The sequence below is a fragment of the Arachis ipaensis genome, chromosome B9, assembly GCF_059453495.1.
Source record: "Arachis ipaensis isolate K30076 ecotype BB chromosome B9, ASM5945349v1, whole genome shotgun sequence".
NCBI classification, from domain to species: Eukaryota; Viridiplantae; Streptophyta; class Magnoliopsida; order Fabales; family Fabaceae; genus Arachis; species Arachis ipaensis.
Genome location: NC_142444.1, coordinates 103,988,815 through 104,008,979, shown reverse-complemented (window position 1 = coordinate 104,008,979; position 20,165 = coordinate 103,988,815). Strand labels below are relative to the sequence as shown.

General features: G+C 40.5%; 2 non-coding genes across 2 annotated transcripts; both read right to left on the bottom strand.

The window, feature by feature from the left end:
* Window positions 1–8,198: 8,198 nt before the first annotated feature.
* LOC148545733 (small nucleolar RNA R71) lies at window positions 8,199–8,302 on the bottom strand. Its single transcript, XR_015901196.1, has one exon. It is a non-coding gene; the product is annotated as a small nucleolar RNA R71 (small nucleolar RNA).
* Window positions 8,303–14,927: 6,625 nt separating this feature from the next.
* On the bottom strand, window positions 14,928–15,033 carry LOC148545732 (small nucleolar RNA R71). The gene has a single exon (XR_015901565.1). It is a non-coding gene; the product is annotated as a small nucleolar RNA R71 (small nucleolar RNA).
* Window positions 15,034–20,165: the final 5,132 nt, after the last annotated feature.

Genomic DNA, 20,165 nt, shown 5'->3' with positions numbered 1-20,165 from the left:
GCCCAGAACGCTGTAAATCTAGTGTTAAACGCCCAGAAAGAGCTTCTTTCTGGCGTTCAACGCCCAGATGGCTATCCTCACTGGCGTTCAACGCCCAGTGGATGCTTCTGTTGGGCGTTTAATGCCCAAAACAGATTTTTACTGGCGTTTTCTTGTCAGTGAGCTCTGTTTCTCTATTTTGCGTGCAGAATCCTTCTGTAACCCTGTGAACTTACACATTTGACTCTTTACCTTAGGATCAATGAATTTTATATAAACAAATAAAATCAAGAATAGGGCAAAATGCTTAGAGGAAGTGATGCCCCATGGCTGGGTTGCCTCCCAGCAAGCGCTTCTTTATTGTCTTTAGCTGGACCTTGCTGAGCTTTTAATCTAGCTTCAGCCTTGAGCACTCTTGCTCAACATTGCCTTCAAGATAGTGCTTGATTCTCTGTCCATTAACAATGAACTTCTTATCAGAATCACTATCTTGAAGCTCCACATAACCATATAGTCCCCTCCACCGGGACTTCAGTTTCCCGGGGAATAGCCTGAGCCTAGAGTTAAACAACAGAACCTTTTGTCCTGGTTCAAAGATTCTAGATGACAGCTTTCGGTCATGCCATTTTTTTTATTTTTCTTTATAAAGCTTGGCATTTTCGAAAGCAGTGAATCTGAATTCCTCTAGTTCATTTAGCTGGAGCAATCTTTTTTCTCCAGCTAATTTGGCATCAAAGTTTAGGAATCTGGTTGCCCAGAAGGCTTTATGTTCCAGTTCCACGGGCAGGTGACATGCCTTACCATACACAAGTTGGTATGGAGAGGTCCCTATAGGAGTCTTGAATGCTGTTCTGTAAGCCCACAGAGCATCATCCAAACTTCGTGCCCAATCCTTTCTACGGGTACTTACAATCCGTTCCAGGATTCTTTTTAGCTCTCTGTTAGAGACTTCAGCTTGCCCATTAGTTTGTGGATGATATGGAGTTGCCACCTTGTGGCGAATCCCATACCGTACCATGGCAGAGTAGAGCTATTTATTGCAGAAGTGAGTGCCCCCATCACTGATTAGTACTCTAGGGACCTCAAACCTGCTGAAGATATGTTTCTGGAGGAACTTCAGCACTGTTTTAGTATCATTGGTGGGTGTGGCAACGGCCTCTACCCATTTTGATACGTAGTCAAATGCCACCAGAATATAAGTGTTTGAGTATGATGGTGGGAAAGGCCCCATGAAGTCAATTCCCCATACGTCAAACAACTCAATCTCCAAGATTCCTTATTGAGGCATGGCGTAACCATGAGGCAGATTACCAGCTCTTTGGCAACTGTCACAGTTTCGTACAAACTCTCAGGAATCTTTATAGAGTGTGGGCCAATAGAAGCCACATTGGAGGACCTTAGTGGCTGTTCGCTCACCTCCGAAATGGCCTCCATATTGTGATCCATGGCAATGCCATAGGATCCTTTGTGCTTCCTCTCTAGGCACACACCTACGGATTATTCCGTCTGCACATCTCTTAAAGAGATAGGGTTCATCCCACAAGTAGTACTTTGCATCAGTAATTAATTTTTTCTTTTGTTGCCTGCTGTACTCTTTGGGTATGAACCTTGCAGCTTTATAGTTTGCAATGTCTGCAAACCATGGTGTTTCCTGAATGGCAAATAAATGCTCATCTGGAAAAGTCTTAGAGATCTCAGGAGAGGGGAGGGACGTCCCTTCTACTGGCTCTATCCGGGACAGGTGATTAGCCACTTGGTTCTCTGTCCCTTTTCTGTCTCTTATTTCTATATCAAACTCTTGCAGAAGCAACACCCATCTTATGAGCCTGGGTTTTGAATCCTGCTTTGTGAGTAGATATTTGAGAGCAGCATAGTCAGTATACACAATCACCTTTCATCCTACCAAGTATGATCTAAACTTGTCAATGGCATAAACCACTGCAAGCAATTCTTTTTCTGTGGTTGTGTAATTTTTCTGGGCATCATTTAAAATGCGGCTAGCATAATAAATGATGTGCAGAAGCTTGTCATGCCTCTGCCCCAGCACTGCACCAATGGCGTGATCACTGGCGTCACACATTAGCTCAAATGGTAATGTCCAGTCTGGTGCAGAAATAACTGGTGTTGTGACCAGCTTGGCTTTCAGCGTTTCAAACGCCTGCAGACACTCTGTGTCAAATATAAATAGCATGTCAGCAGCTAGCAGATTGCTCAGAGGTTTAGCGATTTTTGAAAAATCCTTTATAAACCTCCTATAGAATCCTGCATGCCCCAGAAAGCTTCTGATTGCCTTAACATTGGCAGGCGGTGGTAATTTTTCAATTACCTCTATTTTTGCTTGATCCACCTCTATTCCCTTATTTGAAATTTTATGCCCAAGGACAATCCTTTCAGTCACCATAAAGTGACATTTTTCCCAGTTTAAAACCAGGTTGGTCTCTTGGCATCTTTTCAGAACTAGTTTCAGGTGATCAAGACAGGAGCTGAATGAGTCTCTATATACTGAGAAGTCATCCATGAAGACTTCCAGGAATTTTTCCACCATATCAGAGAAAATAGAGAGCATGCATCTCTGGAAGGTTGCAGGCGCATTACACAGCCCAAATGGCATCCTTCTATAAGCAAACACTCCAGATGGACATGTGAATGTTGTTTTCTCTTGATCCTGGGGATCTATTGCAATCTGGTTATATCCTGAGTAGCCATCCAAAAAGCAGTAATAATCATGACCTGCCAATCTTTCTAGCATCTGGTCTATGAATGGTAAAGGGAAATGATCCTTTCTGGTGGCTGTATTGAGCCTTCTATAGTCAATACACATGCGCCACCCTGTAACTGTTCTTGTAGGAACCAGTTCATTCTTTTCATTATGAACCACTGTCATTCCTCCCTTTTTGGGGACAACTTGAACAGGGCTCACCCAAGGGCTATCAGAAATAGGATAAATAATCCCAGCCTCCAGTAATTTGGTGACCTCATTCTGCACCATTTCCTTCATGGCTAGATTCAGCCGCCTCTGTGGTTGAACCACTGGTTTAGCATTATCCTCCAATAAGATTTTGTGCATGCATCTAGCTGGGCTTATGCCCTTAAGGTCACCTATGGACCACCCAAGAGCTGTCTTGTGTGTCCTTAGCACTTGAATAAGTGCTTCCTCTTCCTGTGGATTTAAAGCAGAGGTTATGATCACTGGAAAAGTGTCACCTTCTCCCAGAAATGCATATTTCAGGGATGGTGGTAATGGTTTGAGCTCGGGTTTAGGAGGTTTTTTCTCTTCCAGAGGAAATTTCAGAGGCTCTTTCATTTCCTCTGAATCCTCCAAATCAGGCTGAGCATCTTTAAAGATGTCTTCCAACTCTGATTCGAGACTCACAGCCATGTTGATCTCTTCTACCAAAGAGCCAATAAGATCAACTTTCATGCAGTCTTTTGATGTGTCTGGATGTTGCATGGCTTTGACAGCATTCAACTTAAACTCATCATCATTGACTCTCAGGGTTATTTCCCCCTGTTGGACATCAATGAGAGTTCGTCCAGTTGCTAGGAATGGCCTTCCTAAAATGAGAGTGGCACTCTTGTGCTCCTCCATTTCCAGCACCACAAAGTCAGTGGGAAAGGCGAATGGCCCAACTCTGACAATCATGTCTTCAATCACGCCTGATGGGTATTTAATGGAGCCATCAGCAAGTTGGAGACATACCCGGGTTGGTTTAACTTCTTCAGTTAAACCAAGCTTTCTAATAGTGGATGCAGGTATTAGGTTGATGCTTGCCCCAAGATCACATAAAGCTGTCTTGGTGCAATTACCTTCTAATGTGCATGGTATCAGAAAACTCCCAGGGTCTTTAAGCTTTTCAGGAAAGCTTTTCAGAATGACTGCACTACATTCTTCAATGAGGAGAACTCTTTCAGTTTCTCTCCAATCCTTCTTATGACTCAAGATCTCTTTCATGAACTTGGCATAAGAAGGTATTTACTCAAGTGCCTCTGCAAATGGAATCTTTATTTCAAGAGTCTTGAGATAATCTGCAAAGCGAGCAAATTGCTTATCCTGCTCCTCTTGGCGGAGTTTTTGAGGATAAGGTATCTTGGCTTTATATTCCTCAACCTTAGTTGCTGTAAGTTTATTTCCTACAGAAGTGGTTGAGGAAGCCTTTTTAGATGGGTTATCATCAGCACTTGTGTGTGTCTGATCCCTCACTGGCAATTGAATGCCAGAGTTAGGAGCTGGAGTGGCGTTAGACGCCAGCTTCCCAGTTCTTCCTGGCGTCTGAACGCCAGAACTGTGCTCCTTTTGGGCGTTCAACGCCAGATCCTTGCTTGTTTCTGGCGTTGAACGCCAGTCCTGAGCATGGTCTGGGCGTTCAGCGCCAGCCTTCCACCAAATTTCTGGCGTTTTTGTGCCAGAATTATTTTTCCTTGGGCTCTTACTGTCCTCTGGTGGATTTTGGATGGTTTGCTCATTTCTTGGCTTCTTGCTGCCTTGAGGTGGGGTATTTAATGTTTTCCCACTTCTTAATTGGACTGCTTGGCATTCTTCTGTTATTTGTCTTGACAGCTGCTGCTTTGTTTGCTTCAATTGTTCTTCAATGTTTATATTAGCCATCCTTGTCTCTTGTAGTTTATCCTTGAATTCAGCTAACTGCTTTGTTAGAAAATCCAATTGTTGATTGAATTCAGCAGCTTGCTCTGCAGGATTGAGTTCAGCAGTTACTATTTTAGCCTCTTCTTTCATGGAAGAGTCACTGCTTAGGTACAGATGCTGATTTCTGGCAACTATATCAATGAGCTCTTGAGCTTCTTCAATTGTCTTTCTCATGTGGATAGATCCACCAGCTGAGCAATCTAAAGAGATCTGAGCTCTTTCTGTAAGCCCATAATAGAAGATGTCTAACTAAACCCACTCTGAAAACATTTCAGAGGGGCATTTTCGTAGCATATCTCTGTATCTCTCCCAGGCGTCATAAAGAGATTCATTATCTCCTTGTTTAAAGCCTTGGATGTCCAGCCTTAGCTGTGTCATCCGTTTTGGAGGAAAGTATTGATTCAGGAATTTTTCTGTCAGCTGTTTCCATGTCCTTATGCTAGCCTTAGGTTGGTTATTTAACCACCTCTTGGCTTGGTCTTTTACAGCAAATAGAAATAGTAATAATCTGTAGACATCCTGATCTACTTCCTTATCATGTACTGTGTCAGTAATTTGTAAAAACTGTGCCAGAAACTCTGTAGGTTCTTCCTGTGGAAGACCAGAATACTGGCAGCTTTGCTGCACCATGATAATGAGCTGAGGATTCAACTCAAAGCTACTGACTCCAATGGAAGGTATGCAGATGCTACTCCCGTATGAAGCAGTAGAGGGGTTAGCATATGACCCCAGAGTCCTCCTGGACTGTTCATTTCCACTTAGATCCATGATGGAGAAAGGGAGATGATGTAGAGAAAATATTTATTTTTATTTATTTATTTATTTTAATTATTTTGAGAATACAATAAATTAAAATAAAATAAATATAAATAGGTGAAGATTTTCGAAAAAATGAGGAGAGAGAAAGTGGTTAGGAACTTTTGAAAAAGATATGATTTGGAAAAGATTTTAAATTTTGAAAAAAAAAATCTGAATTTTTTTTTTAAAATAATTTTCGAAAATTTGTTTTAAAAATAGAGAGAAAAGATATTTTTGAATTTAGTGAGGAAAGAGAAAAACAATAAAATAGCACAAGATTTAAAATTTTTAGATCTAATGCTCCTTGTTTTCGAAAATTTTGGAGGGAAAACACCAAGGAACACCAAACTTAAAAATTTTAGGATTAAGACACAAGGAAAACTCAAGAACGCTTTGAAGACTCACAAGAACACAAGAACATGAAGAAAGAACACCAAACTTAAAATTTTTAGAAAACCAAACTATAATTTTCGAAAAAAAACAAAGAAAAATCACCCAGAAAATACCAAATTTAGAGTTTGGCACAAGATTTATTCAAAGAAAAATTATTTTTGAAAAAGATTTTAAAAATAGGATAGCCAATTACCCAGAACATAAGCACCACGCTCTAACTAATTGAGCTATAAATTTAAAGTGTTTTAACAATGTATAAATAATAAAAGACTCTAAACCAAAAAGAAAAATATTTCCTAATCTAAGCAACAAAATAAACTGTCAGTTGTTCAAACTCAAACAATCCCCGGCAACGGTGCCAAAAACTTGGTGCACGAAAATTACTTCACACTATGTAATTCCGCACAACTAACCAGCAAGTGAAATGGGTCATCCAAGTAATACCTTACGTGAGTAAGGGTCGATCCCACAGAGATTGTTGGCTTGAAGCAGCTATGGTTATCTTGCAACTCTTAGTCAGGATATTAATTAGTGGTTATCAATTGACTTGCAAATGAACAAGAGAGCATGAATTAAGGGTTACTTGTTATGCAGTAAATGAGAATATGTTGGAGTTTTGGAGATGCTTTGCCTTTTGAATATCTGCTTTCTCTCTATCTTCTTCTTCACGCACGCACGTCCCTCCTATGGCAAGCTGTGTGTTGGAGGATCACCGTTGTCAATGGCTACCATCCTTCCTTTCAGTGAAAATGGTCTAGGTGCGCTGTCACCGCACGGCTAATCATCTGTAGGTTCTCGATCATACTGGAATAGGATTCGCTATCCTTTTGCGTCTGTCACTACGCCCAGCACTCGCGAGTTTGAAGCTCGTCACAGTCATCCAATCCCAGAATCCTACTCGGAATACCACAGATAAGGTTTAGACTTTCCGGATTCTCAAGGATGCTGCCAATGGAATCTAGCTTATACCACGGAGATTCCGATTAAGGAATCTAAGAGATACTCATTCAATCTAATGTAGAACGGAGGTGGTTGTCAAGCACACGTTCATAGGTTGAGAATGGTGATGAGTGTCACGGATCATCACATTCATCATAATAAGGGCAAATGAATATCTTAGATAGGAACAAACATGATTGAATAGAAAACAGAAATACTGGCATTAACTCATCGAGGCACAGCAGAGCTCCTCACCCCCAACAATGGAGTTTAGAGACTCATGCCGTCAAAAAGGTACAAAGTTTTGATCTGAAATGTCATGAGATACAAAATAAATCTCTAAAAGTTGTTTAAATACTAAACTAGTAACCTAGGTTTACAGAAAATGAGTAAACTATGATAGATGGTGCAGAAATCCACTTCTGGGGCCCACTTGGTGTGTGCTGGGGCTGAGACTAAAGCTTCTCACATGCATAAGGCTGTTTTGGGCGTTCAACGCCAGCTCTGGATCCAATTCTGGCGTTGAACTCCAACTCCTAACTTGTTTCTGGCGCTGGACGCCAGACAGCAGCATGGGACTGGCGTTGAACACCAGTTTACGTCATCTATTCTTGAGCAAAGTATGGACTATTATATATTGCTGGAAAGCTCTGGCTGTCTACTTTCCAACGCAATTAGAAGCGTGCCATTTGGAATTCTGTAGCTCAAGAAAATTCACTTTGAGTGCAGGGAGGTCAGAATCCAACAGCATCAGCAGTCATTTTTCAGCCTAAATCAGATTTTTGCTCAGCTCCCTCAATTTCAGCCAAAAAATACCTGAAATCACAGAAAAATACACAAACTCATAGTAAAGTCCAGAAATATGAATTTTGCCTAAAAACTAATGAGAATAAACTAAAAACTAACTAAAATGTACTAAAATCTATATGAAATTAACTCCAAAAAGCGTATAAAATACCCGCTCATCAGGAAACTAAGAGAAGCTAACGCACAACCCTATGGAGAGGACCTAACAGAAATTTTTAAAAAAGAAGGAGACATGGCCAAACCAATTAACAATAATGCCAACAATACAAGGAAGATGCTTGGTGACTTTATTGCACCTTCTTCTGACTTCTGTGGAAGAAGCATCTCAATTCCTGCAATTGTAGCAAACAACTTTGAGCTTAAGCCTCAATTAGTTTCTCTAATGCAGTAGAATTGCAAGTATCATGGGCTTTCATTGGAAGATCTTCATCAGTTTTTAGCTGAGTTCTTGCAAATCTGTGACACTGTTAAGACTCATGGGGTTGACCCTGAGATCTACAAACTTATGTTTTTCTCTTTTACTGTAAGAGACAGAGCTAGGATATGGTTGGATTCACAACCTAAGAAAAGCTTGAACTCTTGGGAAAAGCTGGTCAGTGCTTTCCTGGCCAAATTCTTTCCACCTCAAAAGATGAGCAAGCTTAGAGTGGAAATTCAAACCTTCAGACAGAAGGAAGGTGAGTCCCTCTATGAAGCTTGGGAAAGATATAAGCAATTGATCAAAAGGTGTCATTCTGACATGCTTCCAGAATGAAGCATCATATGTATATTCTATGATGGTTTGTCTGAGTTGTCAAAAATGTCATTGGACCATTCTGCAGGAGGATCTCTTTATCTGAAAACCCCTACAGAAGCTCAGGACTCGTTGAAATGGTTGCAAATAACCAGTTCATGTACACCTCTGAGAGGAATCCTGTGAACAATGGGATGCCTCAAAAGAAGGAAGTTCTTGAAATTGATACTCTGAATGCCACATTGGCTCAGAACAAAATATTGACTCAGCAAGTCAATATGATTTTTCAGAGTCTGAATGGATTGCAAGCTACATCCAACAGTACTAAAGAAACATCTTTTGAAGAAGAAGCTTATGATCCTGAAAACCCTGCAATGGCAGAGGTGAATTACATGGGAGAACCCTATGGAAACACCTATAATCCTTCATGGAGAAATCATCCAAATTTCTCATGGAAGGACCAACAGAAGCCTCAAAAAGGCTTCAAAAATAATGGTGGAAGAAATAGGTTTAGCAATAGCAAGCCTTTTCTATCATCTACTTAGCAACAGACAAAGAATTCTGAACAGAGCCATTCTGGCCTGGCAACCATAGTCTCTGATCTATCTAAGACCACACTAAGTTTCATGAATGAAACAAGGTCTTCCCTTAGAAATTTGGAGGTTCAGGTGGGTCAGCTGAGTAAGAAGATTACTAAAACTCCTCCTAGTACTCTCCCAAGCAATACAGAAGAAAATCCTAAGAGAGAGTGCAAGGCCATAACCATGACCAACATGGCCGAACTTGGAGAGAGTGAGGAGGACGTGAGTCCCAATGAGAAAAGCCTCATGGGACGTCCTCTGGACAGAAAGGAGTTTCCCTTTGAGGAACCAAAGGAATCTGAGGCTCATACAGAAACCATAGAGATTCCATTGAACTTTCTTCTGCCATTCATGAGCTCTGATGAATATTCTTCCTCTGAAGAGAATGAAGACATCACTGAAGAGCAAGTTGCTAAATATCTAGGAGCAATCATGAACCTGAATGACAAGTTATTTGGTAATAAGACTTGGGAGGATGAACCCCCCTTGTTCACTAATGAACTGAATGCATTAATGAGGCAGACATTACCTCAGAAGAAATCGGATCCCGAAAAATTCTTCATACCTTGTACCATAGGCACCATGACCTTTGAAAAGGCTCTGTGTGACCTGGGATCAGGGATAAACCTCATGCCACCCTCTGTAATGGAGAAACCGGGAATCTTTGAGGTACAAGCTACAAGAATCTCACTAGAGATGGCAAACAAATCAATGAAACAGGCTTATGGACTAGTAGAGGACGTGCTAGTAAAGTTTGAAGGCCTTTACATCCCTGCTGATTTCACAATCCTAGACACTGGGAAGGATGAGGATGAATCTATCATCCTTGGCAGACCCTTCCTAGCCACAGCAAAAGCTGTGATTGATGTTGACAGAGGAGAGTTAGTCCTTCAGTTAAATGAGGACTACCTTGTATTTAAGACTCAAGGTTCTCCTTCTGTAACCATGGAGAGGAAGCATGAAAAGCTTCTCTCAATACAGAGTCAAAAAAAAACCCACATTTAAACTCTAAGTTTGGTGTTGGGAGGCCACAACCAAACTCTAAGTTTGGTGTTGAGAAGCCACAATCAAACTCTAAGTTTGGTGTTGACAGGCTCCAACCCTGCTCTGATTATCTGTGAGGCTCCATGAGAGCTCACTGTCAAGCTATTGACATTAAAGAAGCGCTTATTGGGAGGCAACCCAATGTTATTTAATTATATCTATTTATTTTCCATTGTTATTTTATGTTTCCTGTAGGTTGATGATCATGTGAAGTCACAAAAATAACTGAAAAATCAAAAATAGAATGAAAACCAGCATTAAAAATAGCACACCCTGGAGGATAAGCTTACTGGCGTTTAAACGCCGGTAAGAAGCATCAGACTAGCGTTTAACACTGGAAAAAAGTATCAAGCTGGCATTAAATGCCAGAAACAGGCTACAGTCTGACGTTTAACGCCAGAAACGAGCACCAACTTGGTGTTAAACGCCAATAAAGGGAGAAAAGCTGGCGTTTAACGCCAGAAACAAGCAGCAGCCTGGCGTTAAACGCCAGGATTGCACTCTAAGGGCATTTACATGCCTAAATGGAGCAGGGATGCTAAGTCCTTGACCCCTCAGGATCTGTGGACCCCACAGGATCCCCACCTACCCCACTTCTCTCTTCTTCACACCTTTTCATAACACTCTTTCCCAAATACCCTTCACCAATCACCTCTATCACCCTTACCCATCACCTCTTCACCAATCACATCCATCCACTCTTTCCCAAAAAACCCCACCTACCTCCAAATTCAAAATCCTTTCCCTCCCAAACCCAACCCTAATACACGAAACCTAACTCTCCCCCTACCTCTATATAAACCCCTCACCACTCCTTCATTTTCACACATAACAACCACCACTTCTACCCCTTGGCCGAACCATATATCTCCCTCCATCTCCTCCATTTTCTTCTTCTTCTACTACTTTCTTTCTTCTTTTGCTCGAGGACGAGCAAACCTTTTAAGTTTGGTGTGGTAAAAGCATTGCTTTTTGTTTTTCCATAACCATTAATGGCACCTAAGGCCAGAGAAATCTCAAGAAAGAGGAAAGGGAAGGAAATTTCTTCCACCTCTGAGTCATAGGAGATGGAGAAATTTATCTCAAAGGTTCATCAAGACCACTTCTATGAAGTTGTGGCCAAGAAGAAGGTAATCCCTGAGGTCCCTTTCAAGCTCAAAAGGAGTGAGTATCCAGAGATCCGACATGAGATTAGAAGAAGAGGATGGAAAGTTCTCTCCAATCCTATTCAACAAGTCAAAATCTTAATCGTTCAAGAGTTCTATGCAAATGCATGAATCACTAAGAACCATGATCAAAGTATGAACCCGAATCCAAAGAATTGGCTTACAATGGTTCGGGGGAAATACCTAGATTTCAGTCCGAAAAATGTAAGATTGGCGTTCAACTTGCCAATGATGCAAGAAAACGCACGCCCCTACACTAGAAGGGTCAACTTTGATCAAAGGTTGGACCAAGTCCTCATGGACATATGTGTGGAAGGATCTCAATGGAAAATTGACTCAAGAGGCAAGCCGGTTCAATTGAGAAGGCATGACCTTAAGCCTGTGGCTAGAGGATGGTTGGAGTTCATCCAACGCTCAATCATTCCCACTAGCAACTGGTCTGAAGTAACTCTCGACTGGGCCATCATGATCCATAGTATCATGATTGGGGTGGAAGTGGAAGTTCATGAGATTATACCTCAAGAACTCTACAAGGTGGCTGACAAGTCTTCCAATTTGGCAAGGTTAGCCTTTCCTCACCTCATTTGTCACCTCTGCAATTTGGCTGGGATTGTCATAGAGGGAGAAATCCTCATTGAAAATGACAAGCCCATCACTAAAAAGAGGATGGAGCAAACAAGAGAGCCCATTCATGGACCTCAACAAGAGCATGAGGAAACTCCTCATTATGAAATCCCTGAGATACCTCAAGGGATGCACTTTCCTCCATAAAACTATTGGGAGCAAATTAACACCTCCCTAGGAGAATTAAGTTCCAACATGGGACAACTAAGGATGGAGCACCAAGAGCACTCCATCATTCTCCATGAGATTAGAGAAGATCAAAGAGCTATGAGGGAGGAGCAACAAAGGCAAGGAAGAGACATTGAGGAGCTCAAGCACTCCATAAGATCTTCAAGAGGAGGAAGACGTCACCCTCACTAAGGTGGACCCGTTCATTAATCTCCTTGTCTATTTATTTTTTTCTGTTTTCGTTCTCTATGCTTTATGTTTGTGTCTTTATTACATGATCATTAGTGTTTAAGTGTCTATGCCTTAAAGCTATGAATGTCTTATGAATCCATCACCTTTCTTGAATGAAAAATGTTTTAACCACAAAAGAACAAGAAGTACATGATTTTGAATTAATCCTTGAAATTAGTTTAATTATTTTGATGTGGTGACAATACTTTTTGTTTTCTGAATGAATGCTTGAACAGTGCATATGTCTTTTGAATTTGTTGTTTATGAATGTTAAAACTGTTGGCTCTTGAAAGAATGATGGAAAAGGAGAAATGTTATTGATAATCTGAAAAATCATAAAATTGATTCTTGAAGCAAGAAAAAGCAGTGAAAAACAAGGCTTGCGAAAAAAATGGCAAAAAAAAGAAAAAGAAAAAGCAAGCAGAAAAAGACAGTAACCCTTTAAACCGAAAGGCAAGGGAAAAATAAAAAGGATCCAAGGCTTTGAGCATTAATGGATAGGAGGGCCCACAGGAATAAAATCCTGGCCTAAGCGGCTAAACCAAGATGTCCCTAACCATGTGCTTGTGGCGTGAAGGTGTCAAGTGAAGAGCTTGAGACTGAGTGGTTAAAGTCGTGATTCAAAGCAAAAAGAGTATGCTTAAGAACCCTGGACACCTCTAATTGGGAACTCTAGCAAAGCTGAGTCACAATCTGAAAAGGTTCACCCAGTTATGTGTCTATGGCATTTATGTATCCGATGGTAATACTGGAAAATAAAGTGCTTAGGGCCACGGCCAAGACTCATAAAGTAGCTGTGTTCAAGAATCAACATAATGAACTAGGAGAATCAATAACACTATCTAAATTCTGAGTTCCTATAGATGCCAATCATTATGAACTTCAAAGGATAAAGTGAGATGCCAAAACTGTTCAGAGGCAAAAAGCTACTAGTCCCGCTCATCTAATTGGAGCTAAGTTTCATTGATATTTTGGAATTTATAGTATATTCTCTTCTTTTTATCCTAATTGATTTTCAGTTGCTTGGGGACAAGCAACAATTTAAGTTTGGTGTTGTGATGAGCGGATAATTTATACGCTTTTTGACATTATTTTTAGGTAGTTTTTAGTATAATTTAGTTAGTTTTTATTATGTTTTTATTAGTTTTTATGCAAAATTCACATTTCTGGACTTTACTATGAGTTAGTGTGTTTTTCTGTGATTTCAGGTATTTTCTGGCTGAAATTGAGGGACCTAAGCAAAATTCTGATTCAGAGGCTGAAAAAGGACTGCAGATGCTGTTTGATTCTGACCTCCCTGCACTCGAAGTGGATTTTCTGGAGCTACAGAAACCCAATTGGCACCCTCTCAATTGCGTTGGAATGTAGACATCCAGGGCTTTCCAGAAATATATAATAGTCCATACTTTGCCCGAGTTTTGACGACGTAAACTGGCGTTCAAACACCAACTTCCTGCCCTATTCTGAAGTTAAACGCCAGAAACAGGTTACAAACCAGAGTTAAACGCCACAAACAGGCTGCAACCTGGCGTTTAACTCCAAGAGAAGTCTCTACACGTGTAAAGCTCAATGCTCAGCCCAAGCACACACCAAGTGGGCCCCGGAAGTGGATTTCTGCATCATTTACTCATTTCTGTAAACGCTAGTTACTAGTTTAGTATAAAAACTACTTTTAGTGATTTATTTTATATCTCTGGAACACATTATGTAACTTTTACGTTCTGAGACCTCCATGGGAGGCTGGCCACTCGGCCATGTCTACCCTATTTTCACTTATGTATTTTCAACGGTGGAGTTTCTACACCCCATAGATTAAGGTGTGGAGCTCTGCTGTTCCTCATGAATTAATACAAAGTGCTATTATTTTCTATTCAATTCAAGCTTATTCTTATTCCAAGATATTCACTCGCACTTCAACCTGTTGAATGTGATGATCCGTGACACTCATTATCATTCTCACCTATGAACGCGTGCCTGACAACCACTTCCGTCCTATCTGCAATAGCTTGAGTGTGTATCTCTTAGCCTCCTGGTTCACGATCAGAGTCTTCGTGGTATAGGCTAGAATTATTGGCGGCCATTCCTGAGATCCGGAAAGTCTAAACCTTGTCTGTGGTATTCCGGGTAGGATCTGGGAAGGGATGACTGTGACGAGCTTCAAACTCGCGAGTGTTGGGCGTAGTGACAGATGCAAAAGGATCAATGGATCCTATTCCAACATGATCGAGAACCGACAGATGATTAGCCGTGTGGTGACAGCGCATTTGGACCATTTTCACTGAGAGAACGGACGGTAGCCATTGACAACGGTGATCCCCCAACATAAAGCTTGCCATGGAAAGGAGTATGAATGATTGAATGAAGACAGTAGGAAAGCAGAGATTTAGAAGGAGCAAAGCATCTCCATACGCTTATCTGAAATTCTCACCAATGAATTACATAAGTATTTCTATCTTATTTTATTTATATTTTAATTATCAAAATCCCATAACCATTTGAATCTGCCTGACCGAGATTTGCAAGATGACCATAGCTTGCTTCAAGCCGACAATCTCCGTGGGATCGACCTTTACTCACGTAAGGTTTATTACTTGGACGACCCACTGCACTTGCTGGTTAGTTGTGCGGAGTTGTGAAAAAGAGTTGAGATTACGATCCTGCGTACCAAGTTTTTGGCACCATTTCAGAGATCACAATTTCGTGCACCAGGGACAAAGCATCAAAATGGATGGAATCATTCCCCAAGGAAAGCTTGACCACCTGGGAAGATGTAATGAACAGATTCTTAACAAGGTTCTACCCTCCACAAAGAGTAAACAGGCAAAGAACTGAAGTACAGACATTCAGACAGCGAGATGGTGAAACTCTTTTTGAAGCATGGGAGAGATTCAAAAACTTGACAAAGAAATACCCCCCTGATATGTTTAACGAGTGGGTGCAAATCCACATCTCTTATGAAGTGCTGAATTGTGAATCAAGGAAGGCTGTATACCACTCATCTAGAGGTTCCCTAAATAAGAAGAAGACCATTGAAGAGGCCATTGATGTTATAGAGATAGTGGCTGACAATGAGTACTTTTATGCCTCAGATAGGATCAATAACAGGGGAGTCTTGGAATTAAAACATATGAATTCAATCCTGGTCCAGAACAAGATGATCACCAAGCAATTCGCTGAATTGACCAAGCAAATGGAGAAGACTCAGGCTGCAGCTATCCACACTCAACCATCACCCCAATAAGAGTTGGAAACAGAAGAAGGAGTTAACTGGGAGGAAGCTAATTACCTTGGAAACTCATCTAGGCAAGCTAATGATCCATACTCTAAAACCTATAACTCTGGTTGGAGGAACCATCCAAACTTTGGGTGGGGAAACCAACAAAGCCAAGGCCAAGAACACAGACCTTACAATCCAAACCAGTATAATAACTCCACTCACCAAAACTCTAACCAAAAACCATACCAGACCACACAAAACACTTATTCACAGCCACCATACCAAAGCCACAACAACCACTCTCAATACCCCAATCCCAACCAACCATCACCACATGAAGATGACAGGATGGCCAAAATAGAAGCTATGATTGTAGACCTTTGCAAGGAAATTAAAGAAATGAAGAAATTCCAGGAGGAAGTAATATCCAATTGGCAAAACCAAGATGCTGCTACTCAGAAACTTGAAGCACAAATTGGATACTTGTCCAAGCAAGCTCCTGGGCACAGTTTAGGCAATGCCACCCGGACAACTTCAAAAGAGGAATGCAAGGCTATTACCCTCAGAAGCGGAAAGAAATTGAAAGAAACTCCAAGGGAGGCTTAAAAAGAGAAGGAAGAGGGCAGTTCAAACGCCAAGGAAGAAGCACAAATACCTGCTCCCAACCCATCAAAAGAGAAACAAGTTCTAAGGCCATATGTCCCAAAGGCTCCTTACCCTCAGCGCCTAATGAGGAATGCAAAAGACAGCCAATTCTCTAAATTTTTGGAGATTTTCAAGAAACTTCAAATCAACATTCCCTTTGCAGAAGCACTAGAACAAATGTCACTTTATGCTAAGTTTCTGAAGGAATTGATGACCAAGAAGAGAAGCTGGAGGAATGATGAAACTGTGGTTTTAACTGAGGAATGTAGTACTATCATCCAACACAAGCTGCCTCAAAAATTGAAGGACCCATGAAGCTTCCAAATTCCCTGCATCATAGGGGAAATAACAGTTGAAAAAGCCTTATGTGACTTGGGAGCTAGTATAAATTTGATGTCCTTAACAATGATGAAGAGAATGAAGATTGAGGAAGCCAAACCAACAAGAATGGCTCTCCAATTGGCAGATCGGTCCTTCAAATTCTCTCATGGAATAGTTGATGCCAGGGCATTTCGGCCAGTTTCACTGACCTTTTTTTTACTGTTTTAGGGTAGTTTCATGCATTTTCTTAGGAAATAAGCAAGTTTTGGGTAGAATTTGATGCACACGGAAACTTGTCTCTCAACAATTTTCCTTCGGCAAGTGTACCGAATTGTCGTCAAGTAAAAACTCACAATAGAGTGAGGTCGAATCCCACAGGGATTGATTGGTCAAGAAACTTTAATTAGAGGAATGTTCTAGTTGAGAGAAGCAGAATTTGGTTTGAGTGTTGCAGGAAATTAAATGGCAAGAAAGTAAATAGCAGAAAATGTAAATGCCGAAAGTAAAGAGCTGAAAGTAAATGGCAGAAGGTAAAGTGCAGAATTTTAATGGGAATGGGGAAGATGCTCATAAAAGTAAATTGAATAAATTAAAGAGAATGGGTAAGATCAGAAATGGGGATTCATTGGAGGTTGGGGTGGGTATGAGGGTTCATTGGTTGGGGAAGAGGGTTCAAAATAAGAATGTGGTGGTTCCTGGGAGTAATTGGATTGGAATTGTGGTGGATAAGGGTCATACGGTGGTGAATGGTGAAAAGAAACTTGTGAGTGTGGTGGTGGAAAGCTATGTTAAGAGGGTGGTCTATAAGCACAGGGTGGGGCTTGTTGGTAATTACAAGGGGGTCCACCATATCTATCAGCTTGATATGCATTGTAGAGTGGTCCTTGCCCATGATATCTTGGAGGGTGTTGTTGCCTAAAGGGTTGATCAGGGCCTCTTGGCTCCATCCATCTTTGATTGCTTAGACCTTGATGCATATTCCTGTTATAGCTTTCGTTCCTTTCAACAATATTAGAACCAAACTCAAAGTGAGAGGGGTGAGAATTCATAGTAGCTAATAGAAATAAAAGGGAAAAACAAAAACAAATAAACAAGTAAAAGAAAAATATTTACAATAACCAGTAATAAGGCACACGTTTGCAGTTCCCCGGCAACGGCGCCATTTTGACGATCGGTTTTTCTATCGGTAAAGAAATATAAAAATATGATCGCGTTGTAAGTATAGCTTCTAAACCAACAGAAAATCCTTTCGTACAAACGTTTTGGTTGTCACAAGTAACAAACCCCTTTAATATTGGTAACCAAAGTATTTAAACCTCGGGTCGTCTTCTCAAGGAACTGCAGGGAGGTGTTCTTATTATTGGTTATGAGTTTTGTAAATTAGGGGTTTTGAAATTAAGGAACAAGTAATTTAAATGACAAGTAAAATAAATAAATAACTGTAAAATAAACTCTTGGCAAGGTATGAAAATTCGAAGTCCTATCCTAGTTATCCTTATCAATGGTGATGAGAATTATATTTTCGCTCCCACTAAATCAACCTCTAACTATGAAAGTAAGTCAAGTGGATAAATCAATTTATAAATCAATTTAACACCTAAAGTCCTAGTCAACTCTTAAGGAAAGACTAGAGTTATAGGAATTTAGATCAATCAGCAAAGATAACAATTATCAATCACGATGAGTTTGACAACTCAAGAGTTACCAATTAATCAATTTAAGCCAAGAATATAAAAAAAAGCTAAATAAGAATCGTAAATCTGAAATACCTCAGTTTATATTAGATAAAGAAAATCCTAACATGAATGGTTCACAAGCCAATTTGGCAACATAAGTAATTAAATGAGAGCATTAAAGTATCTGAAAGTAAAAGAGAAATATAAAGTAAAAGAAATATTGAACCTGATGAAGAGTTGAAATCCTAAATCCTTTAAGAGGAATCCTAATCCTAAAACCTAAGAGAGAGGAGAGAACCTCTCTCTTAAAACTACATCTAAATAATGAAAAGTGACTAAATTGAAGACCTCCTCTTGAATGGATGCATTCTCCCGCTTTATAACCTCTAATCTGTGCTTTCTGTATTTGGATCTGGGCCAAAAAGGGTTTCTGAAATCGCTGGGAGCGTTTTCTGCAGTTTCTGGTGCGTGGCGTCTGTCACGCGTCCGCATGGGTCACGCGGTTGCGTCATCTGGAGTTTTCCTTATCACACGTTCGCTTCGGTCACGCGTACGCGTCATCTGCGTTCTGCTCAAGGCGCGCGTCCGCGTCAGTCACACATTCGCGTCACTGCCTTTTCGTGTTAAGCATGCGGCCACATCGTCCATGCGTTCGCGTCGCTGCCAATTTCTTTAAAAACTCCATTTTGTGCTTTCCTTCCATTTTTGTATGTTTCCTTTCCATCCTTTAAATCATTCCTGCCTTAGGAGATCTGAAAATACTCAACACACAAATCACGGCATCGAATGGTATTAAAAGGTAATTAAAATAATTATTTTTAAAGCATAGGAAACATGTTTTTCACATATATCACATAATAAGGAAGGGAAAGTAAAACCATGCAATTTACATGAATAAGTGAGTGAAGGGTTGAATAAATCACTTGAATTGAGCACAAAATATATCATAAAATATGGGTTTATCAGATAACAAGGTGTTCTTTAACTTCTTGAGAAAGAACATCTTTAGTCGCTTTGGAGTTCCTAGAGCACTCATCAGTGATGGAGGAAGTCATTTTTACAACAGGCCATTAGAGGCCCTCCTCCTGAGATTTGGGGTGAAGCACAAGGTTGCCACACCTTATCACCCCCAAACAAGTAGGCAGACAGAAGTATCTAATAGAGAGCTAAAAAGGATCCTGGAAAAGACGGTGGGAGCTTCAAGAAAAGATTGGTCGAAGAAGCTAGATGATGCTCTTTGGGCATACAGAACCACCTTTAAAACACCAATTGGGATGTCTCCATATCAACTGGTGTATGGTAAAGCTTGTCACCTGCCATTAGAGCTTCAACACAAAGAATTTTGGGCTCTCAAGTTATTGAATTTTGATAGTGAAGCTGTTGGTGAAAGGAGGCTTTTGCAATTGCAAGAATTGGAAGAATTCAGATCCCAAGCCTATGAAAATGCCAAAATGTACAAGGAAAAGGCAAAGGAAACACACGACCTCAAGATAGCACCAAGATGCTTTGAAGAAGGTCAGAAAGTGATACTTTACAATTCCAGACTGAAACTTTTCCCTGGGAAATTAAGATCAAGGTGGTCTGGCCCTTTTCTTATCACCAAGGTTTCCCCTTATGGACATATAGAAATCATGGAAGAAAAATCACAGGAGACCTTCACTGTAAATGGACAAAGGCCCAAGCACTACTTGGGTGACATGAAGGAAAGGACTAAGGCAAAATACAGACTCGACTGAGAGAGTTAGTCGTCAAGCTAGTGACTTTAAAAGAGCGCTTGTTGGGAGGCAACCCAACCAAAGGTAATTCTCTTTTCATAGCTTGTCAATAAGAGAGTAAGGAGATTTCTCTGCATTGCTAGGAGCTAAGTTTGGTGTTGCATGATGAGCGGATAATTTATACGCTTTTTGGCATTGTTTTTACTTAGTTTTTAGTATGACTTGGTTGGTTTTTAGTATATTTTTATTAGTTTTTTTAATTAAAAATCACATTTCTGGACTTTACTATGAGTTTGTGTGTTTTTCTGTTATTTCAAGTATTTTTTGGCTGAAATTGAGGGAGCTGAGCAAAAATCTGATTCAGGCTGAAAATGGACTGCTGATGCTATTGGATTCTGACCTTCCTGCACTCAAAGTGAATTTTCTGGAGCTATAGAACTCCAAATGGCACGCTCTCAATTGCGTTGGAAAGTAGACATCCAG